A 22,886-nucleotide genomic window follows, 5' to 3' on the forward strand; every position below is an offset into this window, starting at 1 on the left:
AGCATAGTACATTTTAATAAAAACATCTTACAGAAAGCAAACAGACATACTTCTAAGAGACTCCTTTAACACTGCTCACCTTAATTAGTCATTTATGGCAGAACTTGGTGTTCCTCTTGGATACATACTCGTAGATGAGGTTTTCTGAACTGAGTTATGGGATTGTTCATTTAATATCCTTTATTTACTCAGACATGAAGATCTTAGTGATAACTGCCACCCCCTTCCGTGATCACTTAACATCATAGAGTACAATGCCCCATTTGGGATGTACCTTACAAGACACCTGTAACAGCTGGAAAGACCACAGAAGTACCTCACCAAGAGGATCACTGGCCTCAAACAGATGCCCTATGCAGCTCGACTGAAGAAATTACAGCTGTACTCGGTTGCATACCGCCTACTCAGAGGTGATCTCTGCCTGCCAATCAAGGCCATGTCCAACCCAGAATTGATGGACATGCTCCACCTAAAGAAAACCTTATTCCCTCAAGCCACACGCTCTAGGGATCTAAACCTGACCACAACAATAAATAGGAAGTGCTGGAGGTATAGATTCCTGTCCCAGAGACTTCCCATGCTTTGGAACAAGATCCCAATCTACATTAGGCAGAGCTCCTCGCTAACACTCTTCAAAAGAAATTGTGATGAGTGGATGGGAAACAGAATGTTTACCTCGGGGATCACTTCAGTGGCTCTGCTGGACAGAGGCACAGGGAACTAATCTAAGGGGGTGGCGAAAGCCAGCACATTTTGGCTAGGCTTATAAATGCCTTTGGGCAGATAGCCTAGTACCTACCTATGAACCTATGAACCTATAAATGCTTACTGTGCATTACTGTGGCCATTTAATGGCTACTTATAAATCACAGTCAAAGATGAGTCATGCTACTGTGATCTACTCCACCAGCTGGTGAACTTAGAACAATAGCCAGGGATGGGGGGGGGCACAAAACAAATTGACATCACTGCTGGACATCCAATAGAAATACAGGACAATTAATTAGTGGATTACTTGGAAGTTTAGTTTGTGCAATAAATTAAATATATTGCACTATAGGATTACAGAACTTGGTTTGTGACTGGTAACTGCACTACACATATCAAAATTCATTCCATATATTTTATTTATTATGCCCCAGCCCCCATGTGTTACACAAATTATATGCAGCTTATAGATACTGCTTAACAATGACAAACAAAGTAAGTATGTGTCTATCATTGCATTTAAATTGTGATACTACCTTATGTATACACCATATACCCATCAATATGCACACAAAAAAACAGTGATGGTGATGGGCATTTTTAGTAAATTAAGTAAACATCCATCACTTTGGCATTATAGGCCCTGTCAATGTTCTTTTTGCTATCAATACACAACAGATGTACCTAGGAGTAATGTTATCCCAAAACCTATTATTCTACCAACACACACAGAAGTTCAGGTGAACAACTTTGCTTAAAGTCATACAGAATATTTAACTTGTTAAAACTGATGCTTGTCAAGCCATTGCCATAAATGTACTCCTCTCCATGTTAGAATAGATCCTCTGTTCAATTACTGCATTATCTGCGCACAAAATTGCACTTATTCAATTGGCTGAGAATAACTTAACTTAGATTCATACACCCAGATAACAAGTGTGAGTATCATTCCACAAATTTTATCTTTAACAACTGACAATCTGCTACAGCTAGAGCTACTTTAATGCTCATTTCAGTTAATTACAAAGTATGAAATGATGGCTAGTGCCCACTACTCCTCAGCAGGCTGCAGTTTAGAAATCAATCATATACCACTAGAAATAATGATAGTATTCAGTTAAACATGCCCCCTACACACACTTGGCATGTGTGAAGAAACAGTCTCCAAAATAGTTCCACTTGTTTGAAACAATCTCAGAAAATATTGGAATATAGACCAATGACTGACTTTCAATAAACAAGTTTATATTTCTCAAGAGTCCATTTGTTGAAGTAAATGTAACTACTATAGAAAAATGGACAATGGTACACTAATTCTCAGGTTCCACTCTACAGAAGAAGAGTTATATAAATATAATTATTATCTCCTCCCTTTTTTGGGATTCATGTCAAAAGATCAAAGTTACTTACAATAAATTTTGTTTGATGGAAAATATATTGCCAAAAACTGCTTTTGGTAATTTTTATAAAAATTTTTTTTTTGCTGCAGTCAATACTGCCTTTGCACCCCCCCCCCCCACATGTATGGGAGGACCCCCACACCCTGCATTTTATATATACACACTCTCTGACATTGTACAAAAGGGGGAGGAAGTACAACTTCCAGGATCTCAGAAAGTAGTTTCAGCAATCTATATTCAGATGAACAGCATGCCAAGCAAATCCCTACCTTGTTTTTTATTTTTTCTGCAACCACGCAACATTCACAAGCTGAGTCCTAGTCAGTTACACTCTAGTAAAGGTTTATAAGATTGTGAGCTGCACAATGTGTTTTTATACAACATGTATTTATAATGAAGTTTAAATCCTTTATGTTGCATATGTAAGCATTAATAATGCATGCATTATTTTAAATGCTGTTTAAAGTTGTACTTGTGATGCCCCGGCACTGGTCCAGTAATCAAGGAGCCTCAGTACTCAAAATTCGCAACAGTGTGGGATGTACGCACTAGGAGGATGACAAGTACACACACACAGTAAAGTACAATTTCCCTTAAGAGCATACAGAGATCACAGTCAATCTGGAGCTGGTTTATTCCTCTTTCTCCATATCCCCAATAAGAGTCCCCACTGGCACAGCTACAGATTTGAGATCTCGGCTAAGTGGCCAAGCTAAGACCTGCTGCACTTTCTCTGCCCAGCCAGTGCTTCGTGCCCCTGCCCAAGTAGCTGACACACACAATCTTTGAGATTTGTTTTATATACAAACACACACATACATACACACACGCACACACACACACACACACACACACACACACACACACACACACACACACACACACACACACACACACACTCACACACACACACACACACACACACACACACACACACACACACACACACACACACACACACACACACACACACCTGGGAAAAGCAGGCACAGGTTTACTAGCTATGACCCTTTCTGCCCAGACTATAAGGTAGTTCCAGCTGCCACCAGCTACTTTTATCAGCTACTTTAAGGCCCTTAGCGAAGGGTGTCCAGTCCTACCATTTAACAAAGTATGTATAAATGTATGCATACATACATAGGATATATACTAAACTGTAAACTAATCAATGTGCCCTGCCTGTAAGGTTCACTGCTTTGTATGACATTGTGATATTACATTGTGTTGTATGACATTATGATATTGCGTAACATTATATTATTATATTATGTTATGTATAATATGTATAGTACCATATACTGTTAGCCCTATATTATCTACATGACACTGTATATTTAAATACATTTAAACTTTGCATGTACTGTAACAAGTACAGCTGCACATTTTTTCTCATGGTATGATGTGAGTCCTGAATTCTGTGTTTAATGTTTCATGGAACTTTTCTCTTCGTGGCTCCACTGGTTGTCAGGTGAAGCTGGGCTTTGCCCAACTGGACAACCCAGTAAACAAATAAGAACATAAGTAAATAAATAATTGGGACTGCGGTTTGGAATAAAAAGATGCAGAAAATTGTGAAGGAGAAATTTGGAGAATGACATTACATGGCAAGGATGAACAATTTGTGTAATAAGAGCTCAAAATAACAAAGCAATTAAATGTAAAATGGTTAAGGAAAGAAAGACAAGTGGAAAAAAAGAAGAAAAAGAGTATAGTGTAGAAGAGCAATCAAAATGCTGTAACAGAAAAGGAGAGAATGTATAAAATCTGGAAACAAAGAAGAAAAACTTAAAGAAAGCAGAATACCGAAGTTAAGAAAGGAGCAACAAAGGAAAGTGGTGTGGCAAATAAAATAGCAAAAAGGAACAAGGAAATGACAGCAGGTGTAAAACAAGTGTTATGGACATCTTTTGGAACAGAGCAAAGTGAATAAGGGTAGGAACAGAGCTGGTCAAACTTCCAAGAGAAGGAGGGACATAACAGATCACGAGGAGCCAGATAATGTCTTGAAGTAATTTTTTGCACATATTTTCATTTGACTGGGTGGAATGGAATCCCTGTCTGAGAATGATGAAGAAAGGAAGAATGGGGAAATAGACAACTGAAACATTAATACTGAGAGGCTGGACCATGATCTAAATGTGTCAAGGTAAAAAATAATCTGTCCCCAGTCATCAAGGATGTGGTTGCAGTCTGAGGTGATTATAGTTTCTGACTTGTAAGGAGTACTATAAAAGAGGATAAAAGTTTCCAAGATTTGTTCTCCACAACACAGCAGCCAAACTAAATCTATGAAGTAAAGTGGTGCAGCGGTAGTATTGTCACCTCACAGCAAGAGGTTTCCCAGTTCGATTATTGGCTGGAGTGCCTTCTGTGCAGAGTCTGCATGTCCTCCCTGCATTCGTATGGGTTTTCTCTGGGTACTCTGGTTTCCTCCCACTTTACAAATACATGCACCTGTGCCATTTCTCCCTGGGACTCTGTTGTAAATTGGCTTCATTCCAAGTCAGACTTTCCCAGTAAACAAATGTTAAATAAAAAAAAAAATAAAGACCATTAAGTTTGACATAATGAGCAGGAAACTTAATTGAAAAAATCTGAAACAGAGACTGGTGCTATTCCTGAAGAATAACCAAGTGTCTGATATTATCCAGCATGGGTCTGCAGCTAACAGATCATGCCAGTCTTATTGATTTTATTTATAACACTAAGCTGCACTAGAACTGGTCAAGGCTAACCACATATATGTAATCTCCATTGACTTTAGCAAAGCCTTCAATTCACATGATAAAACGGATGACTGCTGAGTAATGCTGAAAGGCTGCAAGTAGGAGAAAAAGTGGTGTGATGGATAGAAATCTGGTGGGATGACAGTAAACAAAACGAGTTTGGACTCTGTCATGGGACCACTAAGGTGACCGGTGATGCCCCATAAAAGCCAGTCCCAGGCCTTCTTTTCTTCAATGAGTTTAAGGAGAAGTGAAACAGCCTTTTCATGGACCACATCAATATAAGACTATGGTAGTTAATGAAGGTATGAGGCTAGGAAGAGGTTCCAAGGAAAATAGCCAGATAGAGGGAGAGATGACATCCAAGATTCAACACAAAAAGTGTGATGTACTAAACCTGGAACATACTAGCACAGGGTTTAAGTGCAGATTAGGTGAGGACATCACTAAAGAAAACTGATTTGGAGGAACATGTAGCTGTGGTAATAACATTAAAAGAACCACCATCCAGGGCTCTCAGGGCTTTCAAAATGCTAGTATTCATCTTTTGGAAACTTAATCTAGGGATAAAGGGTCAGTATTCCCCACTCGCCCATTTATAAGGCCAGACCTAGAATGCTGCATTTTTTTTCAGATGTTAAGGCAGAGTCAACTAGGACTCTTTTTGCTAGAGGCAAGGAGCAATGAGGAACATAATCTTAGTTCATAAAATCATAAAGAGAGACTGTAAAGGAGTGATACATTGTGCAATGCTTAAGAACAAAAAGATTCAGGAAGCAGTAAGGTCATCAGTTTTAAAAAGAGTAAAGATTCCAACCTAAACTTATGGAAGTTCTATTTTATGGAAAGTATAGTGATCACATAGAGGACATTCTCCAGCTGGGTTGTAGGGTATAATTCAACTGATACATTTAAATTAGCAATGGGATAGGTACAACGGAATGGGATTGAGGGAGGTTATAGGAGAGGTGCAGCTCACACACGAGTTAGGAATTTTATTTCTTTTGCAAGCAAGACTATGTATGCAGTGCTGTATAAAATATTCTTGTCCCATTGTACTGGGATGGTTGATGCTTTTTGCTTGCCAGAAAACAGTGTGCCATAGGTAGTGAAAATATCAGCTAACTTAGTCTTCAGCTGTTATAGACTAATTGAAAAAATTCTACTGCCCCGTCTACAAAAAAAAACAAAAAAAAACAAGAGGTGTAGTCGATGACCTTCAGTCCATACATTCTCTCCTGTGTACCTGCTGAAATATTTATGAACAAAGGAGCTAGTAACTGCATAGGTGGCAAGGTTCTTGCACTGGTGAACAAAACAAGTGAACTTAATACTATGCTAGTAGCCAAAAGTATTTTTCCCCTAATACTGCTCCAAACTGATTAATTATTCACATTTCCCCAGAATGGCATGTAAAAAATAAACCTTATCACAGCATATATCCCTCCCTCTGCAGTCTGGCTAGTGCAAGTAAGTATAAACACTACATTAACACATTCTGCACAATATAAACTGACTCTTCTAGGTGACTTTACTCTGGACTGGAAAGGTCTGTACAAAATCAGTTTGTAAGATTTCTGTATAATAACCTACATCAAGCATCAGCGCTGGAATCATATAGCGAGGGGGAGGGAGTGCCCCCCACCCCCCACTTTTACAGCTGTAAGACCAATAGGTGGACCCATGTGTGCATTGCACACTAACATAAATTCAAAACACAAAAGTGCGCCAAAGTTGTTCCACATTATGCCTGCTTCAGAAGTGCTCTGTTTATGGGCTGGAAGGAAAAGGCTGAGGTAAGGACTTTATCTGTTTACCCATGGCTGTACTCCGTAACTGTTTCCGTATTTATGCAGGCTTAGAAACCTCCATTGTTTTTGTATGCTGGCTTATTGGAAGGTCTCTGCGCTCTGTTATTTGTATGCAAGCTTAAAGGAAGCTGTGTGTGTGTGTGTGTGTGTGTGTGTGTGTGTGTGTGTGTGTGTGTGTGTGTGTGTGTGTGTGTGTGTGTGTATGCAGGCTTATAGGAAGCACTTTGTGCTCCGTTTTTGTATGCAGGCTTATAGGAAGTGTGTGTGTGTGTTTGTATGCAGGCTTATAGAAGGTATTTGTGATCTGTTTTTGTATCATACATCTCAACTGTTCCATTTTTAGCAAAACAGAAACTAATATACAAAACAAGTGTTTGCCATTTTCTTTTTTGTGTTAACTAGCTAGGCAAAGTGAACACCATCGCTTAAGTAGAGCTCCCACCTGCTGGTGTAGTAAGTTATCACAAGAAATGTGCTGTTTAAGGTTACTGTAGTTATTCTACAAAAATAGTTTTGAAAAGGTTTTATCCTGCATTGGTAATTTTTAAATTTATTATATGTAAATAGTATGTTGAAGTGAAACATAATGCATCTCATTTGTCTAATGTATTTTTACTTTTATGATTTTATTAATTTGTTAATCTTTGATAAGTCTATTAGGCATATCTTATGTACTGGTGTATTCCAGGAGCACTGTCTGGTTGAAGGACATAGTTATAAAACTTGTGGAAAATGCTATAATCAAACTCCATAACTACAAGATAAAACTGTACTGCCTTCTTTTCACTTTTGGTAAAATGTCCAAGTTAGAGTCTCAGAATAAATCTAGAAATTAGGAATCATAGGGCCGGATACACGAAGGCTTGCACGGAGTCAGAGTAGAGTTAAGACTCCATGCAGCCATCATGTCCGACGAGTGATCCAGGAACAGCCTGTAGGGGCATGTAAGAGAGCTCCTAAAACGGCTCTTACACAGACAGGGCTGGGATATGCAAATTACCTCAACTGCAGGTGAAAGGCATGCAAATGAGGTAGATTTGCGATTCAGGAAACCCAAGCCTGTCCGAGTAAGAGCAGTGTTATTTGCAGAAATGTACTCAGTTGACAACTGAGTACCATTCTGCAAATAGCAAAACAGAGCCGTGACAGCTCCAAATAAAGGTTGCATCCAGTGCAGGAAGCATGCCAATGGCCAAATATATGGCCATGTGAAATGTTTCCTGATGCAATATGAAAATAAAAAAATATTTTTTTTTTTGCCGATTTCCGATGTTTAAGCATAGTGCAGCGCCGCGCAAATGGGCTGCGCTCTAAAACCCAGAATACTAAAAATTAAAACCCACAAATGTGGATTTTATTGAAATTGTTAATGTACAATGCAAGGGAATGGCAAGCTGAAGACAACATGGCCACCAAGTAGAGGTTGCCAAGGGGGGAAGCTCAGTCTAACACATGTAACCAAGCATTAGTAGGCAATCCTATGTAAATGAGCATTAGGATAGTGAATCGCAAGTTTATATAGCAAATGAGCACAGTCAGTGGAGTGTAGGAGTAGGATATGGGTAGTAACAGAGTAGAAGATAGGTGACATCACGAGGGGGTATGTATGAAAGAAGTGAAGCTCATTGGAGCAGAGTGGAATGTGTCAGCTGTCATTTACACATAATGGAAAGAGGTGTGTCAACAGGTAGGCTAGGGAAAGGCAAGAAATGGAAGGTGTATGCCATGGATAACATGAAAGTTTCTTGCTGAGTGTGTATGCGCACGTGTACGCGTGTGTAAACCCGAGTAAAGCAGAGTGCGCGTGTGTAAGCATGGGTGCGTGCGTTTAAGCCGGAGTAAGCATGTATAAGGCTGTTTAAAGAGTTGTAAGCATGTTTGTACTGGTGTGCACGTGTTTTAACCCAAATAAGCATGTTTTAGTCTGTGTAAGCATGTGTGCATGCGTGTTAGCTGCTGTGCACGTGTTTGCGCTTGTGTGTGCGGCACCCCCCCCCCAGAGGAAACAGAAAGGAAAAAGGAAGCACAAGAAATAGTAGGAAGCTACCAAGGAGTACTAGCAGAGCTAGCAGGTGAAAACAATTAGAATCAGGCAATTACACAGGCAGTATACTAGCCCAGCCCAGCACTTAAAACTCTGCAAACAACAGTCCATTATGTTTCTCACAACAGACACTGCAGTAAGCTAATAGAAGTGAAAACTGAAAAAGCTGTACTGAGACAAAGAAATGTTAGGAGCTTCCATTGCTGTTATAAGGTGACATATGCAACATGCTGAGGGTGGTGACAATGGAAATGCTACTGGACAACCCACAGTGAGGAGACGGAGAAGAGTGTACAGGCCCAGGTTAACCTACCAGGGGCTACATGAGCTGGAGATAGTGGAGCGCTATAGAGTGGACAGAGACCTCCTGCAGCAAATTGTTGAGCTGTGCAGGCCATACCTCACACACAAAACCAACAGAGGGGAACCCATCCCAGTGGAAACCAAGGTATGTGTTGGCCTAAGAATATTAGCAACAGGTACCTTCCAGAGACCAACTGGTGATATGATGGGAATATCACAGGCATCAGCATCCAGGGTACTACCCCAGTTCCTGGATGCCATGTCAGCACATGGCAGTGATCATGTATATTTCCCCAATTCCCATGAGGTATTGGCCAGCAATATGCTTCTCTTCCAGCAAATAGCAGAATACCCTGAGGTAGTGGGTGCAATAGACTGCACGCACATACGCATCAAAGCACCAGCTGGTGAGCGGGGTAGGGTCTACTTCAACTGCAAGGGCTTCCCCTCCATCAACTGCCAGGTCATGTGTGATGCCCAGGGCATAATACTGAATATGTGTGCAGGCTGCCCTGGAAGCTACCATGATTCCCATATCTGGCATCTGATGCAGCTGTACCAGACATTTGCCAATGGGGACATCCCACATGGTCACCTAGTGGGGGATGCTGGCTATGCACTGGAGCCGTGGCTGATGACACCCATCAGAAATGCACACACACCTGAACAGGAACGCCATAATGAGGCACACGCACAAACACGTAATGTAATAGAGCGTGTGTTTGGGCTGCTCAAGTCACGGTTCCGGTGCCTGTACACATCTGGTGGAGCCTTGCAGTACTCACCAACTACATGTACCCAAATTGTCATGGTATGTGCTATGCTACATAATATGATCCTGCAAAAACAGCTGCAGCAGGACCAGCATAGGCCTGGGCCAAAAAGCCCCCCACCATTGCCAAGGCCATCACAGGCAGAGTGTGACTTGGAGGAGGAACAACCTGAGCCTGCCCCAGTAGGCAGAAGGAGGCATGCCCAGTATGCTTTGGCCTTGGCAAAGAGGCAACTCATAGCACATACACTGGCTCAGTAGGAACTCTGGAAATGATGCCTCTCTCCAACTCGCACATATAGTAAAAGGGATGCCTAAGTTGACACTACCTGCTTTCAAACATGTACAGTGAGTGTAGTATGTGCATCCGACATAGGCAGCCCTGCAGCACCACCTAAGGCATGATTGCCATGTGTTAAGCAATATAAAGCAGTGCTAAACAGCATTTACCACCATGTAGTATATGCAAAAAAACTCGCACACACCAATGAGCACAACTGTGGTCAATGTTCAGTAATATTGGGCAATGTCCAGCAATGTTGGTGAATATTGAGCAATGTCGGACAAGCCTGGTCTAAGTAGGGTGTAGCTGAACAAAAGCCAACATGCTCATATTTGCTTAACTGGCCCTTAAGCAGTCTGGTCTGCTCAGTATGAAAATATAAAGCAGTGATGGGCCTCGAACCCAGGATACTGTGCACTATAGCCAAAGTACTGAACCACTAAACCATGACAGTATTGCAGAGGTATGAAGGAATGTTGATAAGTCTATGCAAAGTATTTCATGGAAACTCTGCAGGCAGAGCATAATCCTTGTCGAGGTATGACACAAAGGTGAGTCCTGCTGTGAGAACAGAACCTGACTTCCAACACACACATGGTATAAATGTTAATATCAGTCATGTTTGCACACATCAATAAATATAGTGGACCTCAGATAGCAACATACTGAAAGGTCACACTGGGCATGCTCACACACTTGAATAAATGAGACAAATGTCAGGCAACAACACACGGAATGGCAGAACTGGGCATGCTCAGACACTTAGGCCATGTCTGAGTACAGCAGTGGGTCACGCATATCTGGCAGTTGCATGTTAACCCAGGAACCTGTCACTATACAGCAATCTGCCCTGTGCACACAGTTATATGACAACAGACACATCTATAATATAGTGGAACCCTGTCATAATCAAATATGTTCTGCAGATACCGAAGTTGTTCATAGAAACTGGTAAAGCAAAGATGATAAAGACCTGCAAACAGTATCAGCAATAAACATTGTGCATCTTGAACATTAGCATAGGTTTAGAGGTCGATACTAGGCTATCTGCCCTAGGGCATGTACAAGCCTAGCCAGAGTGTGTTTGGCATTCGCAACCCTGTCAGATTACTACACTGTGTGTGTGAATAGTAGGTCACACAAGATAGCCCATGTACGTTTAGGCTAGTGTGCCTCTGTCTAGCAGGGACACAGAAGATATCCCAGGGGTAAACATACGATCACCCATACAATCATCAAGATATCTCCAGTAGGTGGTCAGTGGGTGGCTCTGCCTATGTGAAACTGGGATTACATTCTGGAGTGAGTGAAGCCTCTGGGATAAGAATCTGTCCCTCCACAATGTCCTATTAACATCTGTGCTGAGGTATACATCCCTGGATTGTGTAGCTCCAAGGGAGTCAGATATCCTGAGATGGAGCATGTCTAGTAATTCTGGGTTGGGTATATCTGTAAACAACAGGCACACATCATATCTGAGTAGGTGGTAAGCGACTGAGTAGAGCTGGAGTTACTGCATCTGAACTGTGCAGGGCATCTGTGTGAGTCCTTAGATCTGCTTGGTGAAGAACTTCCGTGGCCAGTACAGCTGCTGCAGGTGTCGGGTAAGGTACACCCCAAATGTGGCATTGTAACCAAGCATGGATGTGATGAGTATAGGAGCACAATGACATCACTCGATCTAGATGTGAAACCATATGGGATAAGGTGGCCCACATAGAAGGTGTGTCCAACCACTTTGGCAACGTGAATGTCAAAGGCGACAGTACAAACAAGTCATGTCCCCAAACCCCTAACAACTCCTACCATACGTAATGGAGTACTATCCATGTGGTAATGTATTGGCATGTTGTTATTCCCAAAGGGGATGACTATGCAACTAATGGCATTTAGCTGTAGGCCATGGCTCAGGCACCAGTCATCCATCTCTGTGAGACCCTGTTTGAGTATGCATGTGGCAGCTGGAGAGTTGATCATGGCACCCAGTTTACAGTCAAGTGCAAACATGTTCAGCCATATTCCCCCTGTGGTAGCCTGTACATCAGACACATATATACTCAACAAGAGAGGTCCCAGGACTGAGCCGTGTGGGATGCCACGTGTAACTGGTGTATAGTCAGATATGGCACCTGCAATTCTGACCATGTGGGTGCTATCCCTGATCCAGGTATCAATCCATCATGTGAGATATCGACGCTGGTGAGCCTATGCATAATGGCCCAGTGGGTTATTGTGTTGAAGGGTTTTGCAAGGTTCAGGTAGGCTATGTGGACAGCCGTCCCTATCTCAATGGACCTGTTAGCCGTTTAAAGAATACAAACAGGTTCAAGAGGCAAGATCTACCCACAACAACGCTGAAATGTGTAGGACACAGTATCCATAGGTTCCTGATGTCTATGTGTATGAGTCCCATGACAATACACTCCATAGCTTTGCAGAACAGGCTACTTAGGCTTATAGGGCAATATTGTCTGTGGTCCATTGTGGCACCAACTCTGTGGAGTGGGACCACTGTCGCTGTACACCATTCCTTGGGTACATATCCTGTGGTAACTCCGATATTGAACAGTGATGTAATGTGAGGGTTACGTCTGTCATGATGCTCGTGTAAGATGCAGGCTGGGACACCGTCTAGTCACATTGATACTGTGATGTACGCTTTGGGAGGGCAGCACTCACCTGTTATTGTATGATGTCAGGGAGGTTATACTCTGTTGGGATGGATAGTTGCTCCTTAGGGAGGGATGGGAGGGAGACATCTGCACTGAACCTGTTTGCAAGGATGTTGGCAATGCCAGTGGGTTCAGGGTAGGTTTAGTCAGTATGCAGTAACTCACAGCATATCAGTGAGTGTCCACCCAGGTTCCTGATGTAACTGAAGAAGGTTGTGTGATAGTCCTACATGTCTGTTGCAATTGTCCAGTAAAAGCGGCCCTTAGAAAAGGTCATGAATGATCGTAGCTGTCTGCCTGTACAGATCACAGATGCCTTCCCAGTCTGGGATTGTGCTCTATCATGTAGTAGCTTCCTCCTGATGTTGTACAGCTTATTAATGGCTGGGGTCTACCAGACAGGTCCCCTGCCATTGGAGTAGTGAGTCCTGTTGTTATTTGGGATAGCACAATCCATGCAGTCCACTAGGTGTCCATAGAATGTATATGTAAAGGATGCAGCAGTGTGAGCCGTATTTGCCACTGTCTCAGGGTCTCTGAAAGATACCACCTTGCTGCAGTGAAGTGAGATGTTGGCTCATGAGAAGTTCACCAAGATTACTCAGGATGGGTGTGTGGAGGGTATATGTATGTCCAGTGAGATACATGTATGTTCTGACCTTGCCAATGTGGGGTATATCACTGGTGTGGAACATAGAGTCCCCATGTTGGTGATGATCAGGTCCAATATGTATTCCCCCTTGTGGCTGTGCTGACTGGTTGTGCCATAGCATATGAGTCTACAAATTGTAGCGACTGTTGGGTGAGGGTGTCGGGGCTTGAGTAGTATCCCCAGTGAATATTTGTGTATATGAAGTCACACAATATAATGGTGTTTGTGGAGACCTTCATATTCTTCATAGTTCCCACAAAAGCTGAGTGTGGTTCCTGAGTTTGGGAGTGTATTCTGTAGCAGACAACAAACTGAATGGCAGTATTGCACAATGGCAGTTGTATATGTATGGTCTGTGATGCTTTGTGCAGTGCTACTAACCCGGAGGTGTGTGTATCTGTGATGTATATGGATACTCCCCCTTGTTGTGTTGTCTGTTCCAAGGCTTGTTATCAGACAGCATGGTATGAAACATAACCTGGTAGTGCTGGTCTGCATAAGCGAGCCTGAACCAGGCATCTGTCAGTGCACAGATATCGCTATCCTCCATGCTGAGGAGAGTCCTGAGTGGCCGCAATATGACGGTTAACACAACTGTTGTTGAGCAGCATTACCCTTAGTTTCATTTAACCTGTAATGTCTTCTGAGCCCTGCTTAAAAAAGGCACTATGGTGGTAGCAAGAGCCTTAGCCAGCATTCCAAAGTCCAAGGGTGACAGGTGCAAGCTGTCCATAGTGAAGCTATGTGGCATGTTGAGCATGTCACCATAGGCTGAAAGACACTGTATCCCCTATGAATTAAACAAATTTGTTAGGCAACTGTTAAATGTGATATGTGTGTCCGTATACTGTGACATCATAATTGGTGGGTGTAAGATGCTAGACAAGGTCAGGGTCATACTGGCCTGGGCTACATGATCAGAGTGTTCCTCCATGTATCATGTCATGTGGTCCAGGGAGTAAAGTCTGAGGTTATACACACCAGCATGGACAATGATGGTGGCAGTCCTGTACTCGCTTTGGAGTGACCTGACTGCCTGTGTTATGCAGCAGATCCTGGCACCCAACAGACAGCCCAAAGTGACTATTCTCTTGTTAGGGCTGGTGAGTGGTATGTCAGTGTGTCTGACAATAAGTGTCACCTATTGCAAGTTTATTAGGTGTGTTGTTTAGCCTGAAGGGCAGTGACTGTGTGGCACACTGACATTGTTAACTATGTAATATGTGGGTATTGTAGTGGGGTAGCAGGTGTGTGTGTGTGTGTCTGCTTTGGAGGTCTCTGCTGCTTAGGTAGAGTACATTTACAGCATCTGAGTGTGTCTATGTGTGATAATGTGGATTGAGTGCTGTTGCTAGAGGATATGTGAGACTGATATGTGGTGTGTGTGGTTACCTTCACCACCTGATAGACTTTGCCAGTCATGGGTCGAGAGAGTTCAGCACTCTGTATGTCTATATAGGTGCATCTCACACATATATCTGAGTTTGTCGGGAGGAGGAGAGGGTTGTCTGTGTACATGAGGCAGATGTGACATTGTGTCAATATCACAATATCCACCAGCTGGACTGGAGAGTACACACAAAACCGACCCCTGGACATGCCAGGATATTATCATGACATACTCTGCAGCCTGATTAGTGCTCATGTCCGTTGGTGTTTTGTAAAGAGTAGCTGAGAAGGAGTCCAGACTGAATCATGACACCTCCTTCAGCTATGTCATAAATAGCAATGTGCACCCATATATGTCCTGAGTTAGGGCCAACTGTACCTGAATGACAATGCCGACATCATGACAGACAGGCCCATATGTACATACCCACCTCCCACTGACAATAGTCCATATCATCATACCAGGAGATATCACATGTAGAATGGATAAGCAGCTACCCCCACTGCCAAAAGCATGTCAGCAAGTGGAATACAATGATTCCCAATATGTGTCATGCACAAACTACAGAACAGATCATGCACCTGAACAGTCAGCTGAGCCTCACCCACTACACAGGATGTGGAACCGTTGAATGTGTCACAGCTACATATGGCACTCCCCACAAGTGTTGGTGCACAACACACCATGGGAAGTCAAGTCCAGTACGCCTATGAAGTCTGATCTGCAAGGTCATGGAGTCCATCATGGTTGCAGTCATAAACAGAGCTATTGGAAGCTGACATACACATAACCCTACCAACTGTGGTATGTTCATGTGCGGATCATGGTTCCCAAACATGCTAGACTGTTTGCAAGGCAGCCACCCAGGGCATACATCAATGAACACATCTACACATGTGTCACATAGACTTTGAATAGCCCTTTATCAACATCCCAGACACATGTAGTATCCACAAAACCAACAAGCTGTGCATAAATATGTGTTGACATATGACGGAATGTCAATGTGCCCACAGATAGATCACACAAGGTAAGGATTCTGAGGTCTTGTTCAAGCTGTTGACACCTGCTGACCCACACGGACCATTTCTGGAATGGCATAAAACAAAGTGTACACACATCACCATGTCCAGTCTGATGATGTCACCATCCTATAAATACAGCAGCAGAAGGGAAACTAGCCAGTAAAGCAAATAGCGTGCCATGTTAATGCATCTCTTTCTAGTATCATAACATAGTTGAATCCTGCAAACAGTGAGTGTGTGTGTGTGTGTGGGGGGGTGTATGTGTGCAGTTTCCTTTGAGAGGTGTCCCCTTTTTGGAGACTAGGACAACTCACTAAAAGAGGTACATTCCTCTTTGGAAGGTCTGATGATGTCACCATCCTACAAATACAGCAGGAGAAGGGAAATCAGACAGAAAAGTAAATAGCTCACCGTGCTAATACATCTCCCTGTAGTATCATAACATAGTTAGGTAGGGGTTTGAATCTTGCAAACACTCAGTGTGTGTGTGTGTGTAGGGTGTGTGTGTGCAATTGTCTTTGAAAGAAGTGCCCTTTTTGGAGACTGGGAAAACACACTAAAAGAGGTACAGTCCTCTTTGGAAAGATTGATGATGTCACCGTCCTACAAATACAGCCGGAGAAGGGAAACCACCCAATAAAGCAGGTAGCGTGCCGTGTTAATGCATCGCTATCTAGTATCATAACATAGCTAGGTAGGGGTTTAAATGCTGACTGTGTGTGTGTGTGTGTGTCACTGTTGGTCAATGCAGTGTGGGTTTTGCTTTTACTATGGTATGACATAGTATGATTACAACAGTAAGTGCATTGCACACATCAGGTATCTGCGTGGCAAATATATATGTGTACATGTCCCCTCAATCAGTACATAGGTGTGAAGCCTGCATACTACATGAATACATTTGTTTCCATTGACAGGTTATGCCGCTGCTTCTCAGATCGTAGGTCACATATGTATGTATGTGACAAGGCCGCCCACTGTCATGTTCTGTGGCCAAGGTCATCTGTGGCACACACATCCATGACAGTTACTAAAGAGTAGTGTGAGTGAGGGTATATGCCTGGGGTATATGTCAGACATGGTCATACACAACAAAGACTGCCAAGAATGGACAGTCTTTATAGGTGTACGACTGCCTTGTGGATATGCATTCAGGCCTTTAATGTCTTATGTGATACACCTTGGGACTCCACAATACCTATGGATATGTGGATACCAAGGGACACATGACATAACATGAGGCTGTATGTACACATTGGTACCCAACATACATGTTGAGGGATACCACCTGTGTGGTACTGACGGGATAGTATGTATAGTACATGAGGATGACTATGCCATAGTCGGCTTACTGCTATACAGCATGTATCAGACAACAGGTATCTGTCTGTATGATACCCTTGTGTAGGACATGCGTCCCATCCAGGGAATGCATTGTAGGCCAATCCATGCATTTCCAGATTTGGATGGACATATCCCTAGTGTGTCTGCATGTAAATAAGGGGGCTGTATGCCAAACAGGTGTGGTCACAGGAATGGGTGGCGGTCATTACCACTGGTTAGTGTTATAGAATAGCACCAGAAGGATCCAATTGTTACTGGGTTCCCTACTACTGTGTGTCATTTGTCAGGACATCATCCAATGATTGCTTATAGTCATGCTGTTGAGGTTGTGTATACTACCAGACCGCAAATCATTGACAGATATTAACGGTATCACCCACAGCATAGTGTCAACCCATGTCATACACACGTCTACCCATGTTAGTACATAACTGTAGTAGAATGCATACTGGCCATTGAAAGATACTATGAGATGTTAACAATGTGTACAACAGGGTATGCCACACTTCCCATGTGTCCACTATGCATTTACATACAGACAGTGTGCACCCACCATGTTCACAGATGTACACTTGCTAATCTGTACTGCACACATCACACACATACTGTCCACTCACTAACACATGCTGGCAACACATTACACTTCAGCCAAGTAGCACATGGGTGGACAATTCATACTCAGACCTAACAGTGGTGTAAACAATGCTACATTGACAATCAGAGCTTTGATGCATAATGTCCGCTCAGATATACCTACAAGGATGTTGTTACACTTCCTTGTTGACAACCTGCTATTATTGCTACACTGCTATAGTGTTATCCTGTGCATCAGCACCATGTTAGCCTGTCCCTCTGTCAATGATGCAGATGACAGGAGGCGACACAGGTATCATCATATGCACAGGGCGTTATGTTGTTTGCCAGAGCCTGACATTGACCCATCCAATCAACATGTTTGTGTGTGTGTGTGTGTGTGTGTGTGTGTGTGTGTGTGTGTGTGTGTGTGTGAGGGACAACAGTACAGCATGGGCCAATGTTGATGCAATGTGTATGTGTGTATGTGTGAGCCCGAGTTGTTTGGTTAATATGTGTGTGCATGCACACAGCTCCACCATGTGGCTGCCATATACGGTAGTTTGTGGGACAGCCACAGACTGTACCTGCTAGGCTGTACAGATCACTGTCTCTGGCCATGGACACAGTACCTGTGCCTGGCAGGGGTGCTATGGACAGTATCAGGTACCCACCCTGACTGGGTACTGTCATCAGAGGCAGAGGTATGACGACTGGACCCATGTCCCTGCTGGGACTGGCCAGAGCCACGTGCACATGGTCTACTGGGATGGTCAATGGACAGGCCAGCCCCAGCATTGCTGGGGCTGGTACTGCCACTACAGGAGTGGCTGTGAACTGTGGGCCATCCACGACCACTGCCAGCTGTTGCTGGCATGCGTCCGCATTGATGTCACAACCGTCCCACATGGTCCTGGCTCATGGAAGACATTTTGTGGAGGGCATCTAATGTCTCCCCCCAACATCTATCAATGACCTCGGTGTAAGTCTGGATGGCACCGGCAAGGTCACGGATGCTGTCATTGATAGTGGTGTAATGTGCCCTCTGTGCCCTAAGTCCCTGCCTGGTGTACCATTCCATACATGCCTGAGCCTGCATTACAGCCCGGAACATACTGGTTGTAATAAGACCTGTGAGGGCACGCTTGCCAGGGGCAATACGACCAGTGGTGCTCCCCCGAGAACCCCTGGACCTCTGCCTATGTGGTACCTTTCCAGGTCTATGGATATGGCTGCTGTGAGGGGATGCAAGTGTCATGGGTACCACACTCTCCTGGTCAATGCCAACTGTATGCTGTCCCTCGCCTATGGCCATTGGTGGTGAGGGATGTATTGACAGTATGAGTGTGCGCATAGATGAGGTTGAATGCTGTGTACTGTCGATTGGTAGGCCAATGACAGACCCTGTCAAATCTTCCTGTGCCAATATACATGTGTCATCATCACCACTATTCGTTGCAGTGGCTTCAGGTTGCCTGCTGCTTTCACCAACCCCTAGCTCAGCACCTGTGAGAGGAAGACAGGAAACACACGTTACGGTCTGCACATGCACACATGCACACATGCACACATGAACACTAATACACACCTCACTACAGCACATACACACACATACCAGCAATCCAACACATACCCTATAGTGGGTGAAGGTGGGTGTCAGTATCACAAGGTAGACAGTCACCACACATGTGTCAGCATGCAGAATATGTGTTGCACAAGACCATGCAGTGCAAGTGTAAATGCCCCTATTAAATGGCAGTATATATGGCTTTGATGCAACTGTGTAGTTGTTCAGTGATTGGCTACACCCTGGAACACAATGTGTACATGGACACAACATTGCTGTGCAGGTATTATTAGCTCTGCAATGCCCTGTGCACCATCCCTCACAAGTATACATGCCGTGGCTGCATGTGTTATCTGTGTGACACATAGATATCCATGTCTGAGTGCAGTGTCTGTGTCCATAGCAGATAATAGTGGGCACGGATGTAGCACATGCATGCTATGTACACACACGGGATGTGTGGTGCATGTTGACGTGAAGGAATCCCAATGCTCGACATGGCCAGTGTACAGTGGTTATGGTGAGTGTGGGATATATTGCAGATATGTGGGTGCCAGACATGGCATGACATACTACACGACTGCAACATTAAACACCACACATACCCAATGTGTGTCAAGTGACCTATATACCCTCTAGCATTCCAGGACATATATGTGACACTTTGTGTGGATGGTGACTGCTGTGCATATTGTGTATACTGGCATATGGGGAATAAACCAGGTAGAAACCACAATGATATATTAATGAAATCGATTTATTACAGGTCAAAAATAGCAAGCACTTTCACGTGTATCGAAAACACGCTTCATCAGGTTTAACTTAGAACATTCAGTGAAGCACTTTTATACATATTGCCTAGTATCATCAATTAATAAATAGCAATCAAAGTAAATGATCTATCAAAACAATTAGGCAATTTAAGACAGTGAATTGGAAAATATATTAACCCTTACAGAACAAAAAATGGAATCAAGACATAAAAATCATGAAAAACCGAAAAACAACACAATTTATATCCTAATGAAATGAAAATGATAAAAATAATAAGATGAAATAATCACCTTGTGACATGGAGACAGGGCTGACTTCAAATATGTTAATACTAGAACAACTTATTAAAATAACTTGTTAAAAAACCTAACAAAACCAATAAAACCTAATACAACAAAACCCCTTATAAACTTTTATAAAAAGAATATTATATAAAACTACTAAAACTGTTAAAGCTATTAGGCTAAACTGATCGTTAATCACATGCCATTAAAACAGGCTTGATACTGATGGACTGGTTCAAGCCCAGCTCAAGATGGGCTCTCAGCCTAACAATCCATCTTAGCTCAACCATCTCTAAATAATTAACTTTATCACCCCCTCTACTATTTATACCTACTATCTGTAAAACCCTAAAAGTAAAGCTGTGATCAGGATATACAGCCACATGTTTGGCCAAGGCACTACATACATTCATCTTTCTAATGTCATATATATGATTGTACATTCTGTCTCTTAACCTCCGAGATGTCATACCTACATAAAATGCTGTGCATGCTGTGCATGTTGCCAAATATATAAGGTTAATACTATCACGTCACATAAAAATGCGGTCTAAAAGTATAGCCAGCATGAGGGTGGTCAAACCAACTCTCACCATTAATGTATTCACACATGTTACATTTGTTGAATGGCAAAGTATCATGCCTTAATATTTGCCTATCCATATTGTTAATAAAAGAATTAGTTCTATCAACATATAATAATCTCTTCAGATTTTTACTATTTCTGTATCTGAAACAAGGTGTCATTCCTAGTAATTGGGAACACTTGTTATCTGTGAGTAGTATATTCCAATTCTTTCTTATGATATCAGTGATATATTTTATATCACTGGTATATCTTGTAGTGAAAAGTACCTTATTAGATCTATGTTGGACCCTATGATTAAGCCTGATACCAAGTTGCTCCAAGGAATCAGGGTGTTCTATATCACTGGTCATAATAGCCGAGACTGGGTATCCCAAACTACTCATTAGAGATGCTGTATAGCCTCTATCATAAAACAATTCTCCCATATTCTTTAACTGTACCTTTCTGTCATAGGCATTCCTACATAATCTAGAAATTCTTTTGAATTGACTCTTAACAATGTTCAGAAACACCGAACGCAGGTGCATGCTATTAAAATGTAATATTGCATTCCTCCAACAAGGTTTCCTGTAGAGGTTAGTAGAGAGGAAGCATCCTGAGTCATTAAAAATTGTTACATCTAGAAAATGTAATTCATCGTGAGACACTTCTAAGGTGAACCTTAAAAAATCAGTAGTAGATTCTAAATAACTAACCATGTCATACAACATGTCCTGCCTTCCATCCCATACAATCAGAACATCATCTACAAAATGTCTATAAAGTAGAACATACTGGAAAAAAACGCTGTTAAACAAGTGTGTCCGTTCCCAATAATACATAATGAGATTTGCATACGAATTTGCGCATGCATAGAACATAGATATCCATGTCTGAGTGCAGTGTCTGTGTCCATAGCAGATAATAGTGGGCACGGATGTAGCACATGCATGCTATGTACACACACGGGATATGCGGTGCATGTTGACGTGAAGGAATCCCAATGCTCGACATGGCCAGTGTACAGTGGTTATGGTGAGTGTGGGACATATTGCAGATATGTGGGTGCCAGACATGGCATGGCATGCTACACGACTGCAACATTAAACACCACACATACTCAATGTGTGTCAAGTCACCTATACACCCACTAGCATTCCAGGACATATATGTGACACTTTGTGTGGATGGTGACTGCTGTGCATATTGTGTATACTGGCATATGTAAGCACACGGACAACATGCTATGCATATTGTGTATAGGTGCATATGTTTGCACACACACACAATACTGAGGTGCAAAGCAATGACTGCTATGAGTAGTACTGTGGTCACTGTAACTGGATGGGGTGTAGTACCCTGTGCCATCATCAACATGCATCTTGTGGTCACTCACAGTTACTAATATGTGCAAGACCACCGCCTAGCATTCTGTACCTGAACTGCAGTGCCGTGGCTACGTTCACAATTACACAGCCACCTTGTACATGGGTGTGTGAGGTGCCCAATAGGGAGCATTGCCTAACATGACTGTGTTATGTGTTGCAGAGTGTTGCACAGCCCCATTATAGGCATCTACCCCTGAGGTACATCATGTGTGTGTGCATGACATGTGGGATACTGAAGTGTGACCTTACAGCAGGTGTGTGGTAATGCCAAATGTAGCATGTTTTCGTGTACTGCGTATGATAAATGTGTTCTGTTGTGTACAGCTGTAGCAACTATGCATATCCAATGTGCAGTACAGTGTTGCCACAATTGTGTCTGCTGCACTGTGCATTGCATGTGATTGTGACAGCTACTGACTTTACTGAGATAACTGATGTCTCACAGCAAACCTGCACAGCATGCATTATGCGTAGGTGTGTTACGTGTACATGGCCTACACCTCCCCTATGACATGCACATTTCATTACCAATATTAAAGTGTTAACATACTCACCAGCATGTATTGTCTGCCCTGCTGTCACACCAGAGGGACCTAGAAGAA

At 42.8% G+C, this 22,886-nt stretch overlaps 1 protein-coding gene across 1 annotated transcript in view; it reads right to left on the reverse strand.

Annotated features, from left to right (window-relative positions):
- Nucleotides 1-22,886, reverse strand: part of LOC122809619 (cytochrome P450 2J6-like) — a 691,727-nt gene that overhangs the window by 165,594 nt on the left and 503,247 nt on the right. The gene's annotated exons all lie outside the window — the stretch shown is intronic.

Source organism: Protopterus annectens, chromosome 8.part0, assembly GCF_019279795.1.
Source record: "Protopterus annectens isolate FY-2018-M chromosome 8.part0, PAN1.0, whole genome shotgun sequence".
Classification (NCBI taxonomy): domain Eukaryota; kingdom Metazoa; phylum Chordata; order Ceratodontiformes; family Protopteridae; genus Protopterus; species Protopterus annectens.